This window comes from Lemur catta, chromosome 1, assembly GCF_020740605.2.
Source record: "Lemur catta isolate mLemCat1 chromosome 1, mLemCat1.pri, whole genome shotgun sequence".
NCBI lineage: Eukaryota > Metazoa > Chordata > Mammalia > Primates > Lemuridae > Lemur > Lemur catta.
This window is the reverse complement of record NC_059128.1, coordinates 259,481,009-259,483,480: the sequence shown is the minus strand read 5'-3', so window position 1 is coordinate 259,483,480 and position 2,472 is coordinate 259,481,009. Positions and strand designations below refer to the sequence as shown.

The 2,472-nt window shown below is 39.2% G+C and overlaps 1 pseudogene; it reads left to right on the top strand.

Annotated features, from left to right (window-relative positions):
• The first annotated feature begins 669 nt into the window (after nt 1–669).
• On the top strand, nt 670–1,749 carry LOC123649980 (annotated as a pseudogene).
• Nucleotides 1,750–2,472: the final 723 nt, after the last annotated feature.

Sequence of the window (2,472 nt, the reverse complement as noted above, 5' to 3'; positions counted from 1 at the left end):
GTTGAAGCCCTGATGTACAATGTGATGGTATTTGAAGATACAGCTTTGGGGAGGTTATTAAATTTAGAGAAGGTCATGAGGATGACACTCTCATGATGGGATTAGTGACCTTATAACAGAGGAAGATGAAGAGATTTCTTTCTCTCTTTCAGCTCTTGCACAAAGAAGAGGTCACATGAGTATACAGCAAGATAATCACTGCCTGCAAACCAAGAGAAAAGGCCTCTGAATGAAACCTACCTTGCTGATACCTTGATAAATTCATGTAAGAAATTCATGCTGCTTAAACCACCTAGTCTATGGTATTTTGTTATGGCAGCCCAAGCTGACTGATAAAATATTTCTTTGTATAGTTTTCTTAGTGGTTGCTTTGGCTATTATAATATGCTATTAAACTTATTGTGGTGTACTCATATAGACATTTGATCACTGTGAGTGAAATATAGAAACCTTACTTCCATTTAGGTCTCTTTATCCTCCCACTTTTAAAATACAATTAACTTGAATATTTTCATCATTGAGCACCATATCTGACAGTGTTCTCCTAGAGAGGGCAAGCGGGGAAAGATAGTCATTTTATAAATGGTGTTTGGTTAATTGGATATTCAGAGGGGAAAAAAATATATATCTCCACCTATATCTCTCACTATGCATAAAAATCTATTCTAGATGAAGTGCAGACGTGAAAGTAAAAGGTAAAACAATAAATGTTTTAGAAGATGTATAGAAGAATATTGTCACTTTCTGTGCTACCCAGAGGGAGGTCCATACAGAGTAATTCTAGATTGCTGTCATAACTTAAAGGGAAACTTTTACAACGTCCAGAGCCCTTGATGTTCTGCAAATGAAGGAAGAAGACTTCCTCAATTTCCTCGCAGCAGGAACACACTTAGATAGCACCAACCTTGACTTCCAAATGGAACAGTACATCTACAAAAGGAAAAGTGATGGCATCTACATCATAAATTTGAAGAGGACCTGGAAGACTCTTCTGTTGGCAGCTCATGCCATTGTTGCCATTGAAAAGCCTGCTGATGTCATATCCTCCAGGAATATTGGCCAGTGAGCTATGCTGAAGTTTGCTGCTGTCACTGGAGCCACTCTGGTTGCTGGCGCTTCACTCCCGGAACCTTCACTAACCAGATCCAGGCAGTATTCCAGGAGCTGTGTCTTCTGGTGATTACTGATCCCAGAGCTGAACACCAGCCTCTCACAGACACGTTTTTTGTTAACCTGCCCACCATTGCTCTGTGTAACACAGTCTTCTCCGCATTGCGTGGACATCACCATCCCATGCAACAACAAGGGAGCTCACTCAGTGGGTCTGATGTGGTGGATGCTGGGCTGGGAAGTTCTCTGCATGCATGGCACCATCTCCCATGAACACCCGTGGGAGGTCATGCCTAATCTCTACTTCTACAGAGATCCTGAAGAGATTGAAAGGGGAGAGCAGGCTGCTGCTGAGAAAGCTGTGACCAAGGAGGAGTTTCAGGGTGAATGAACTGGTCCAGCTCCTGAGTTTACTGCAGCTCAACCCGAAGTTGCAGACTGGTCTGAAGGCGTGCAGGTGCCCCCGTGCCTATTCAGCAGTTCCCCGCTAAAGACTGGAGTGCTCAGCCTGCAACAGAAGACTGGTCTATAGTTCCCACTGTTCAGGCCACTGAATGGGTAGGAACAACCACTGAGTTGTCTTCAGCTGTTCTTCCACAAGCTCTTAAACAAGATGGAAATAAGGTTTACAGAAAATAAACACCAGTCTCTAAAAAGAAAAATAATATTGTCAAGATCTTAGATTAGGCAAACATTTCTTAATGGCCCAGAATCAATAACCACAGAAGAAAAAATTGATAAATTAGACTATTTTAAGTATATCTGCTTGTCAAGCAACACTATTTAGAGAATGAAAATGAACCTACAGATTGGGAGAAAATATTTTGCAAGTCAATAAGAAAAAGATAGAAAATCCAAGTAGAAAAATGAGTAGACATCCGGCAAAGAGTATGCCAAAATGACCAATAAACATATACTAAGCTCTCCAACTTTGTTAGTCATTAGAGAAATGCAAATTAAAATCACAATTTGATATTGCATGCCCATCAGAATGGCTACAGTGAAAAACAGAAAATACCAAATATTAGTGAACATGTAGAGCAACTAAACTGTCATATGTTGCTGGAGGAATGTATATTAGTGCAATTATTTTGGAAAATAGTTTTCAGTGACTAAATTTGAACATATGTATATCTTATGACTCAACAGTTTCAATTCTTGTTATATGTTCAAGAGAACTGTATAGATATGTTTACCAAAAGATAAATACAAAAATATTCATAGCAGCACTACTCATAATAGCCCCAATCTGGAAACTACCCAAATATCTACCAATTGTAGAACTAATAAATACATTATAATACAAGCATATAATGGTATCCTATGCAGCAATAAGAATGAGCAAACTACAACTATAACCAC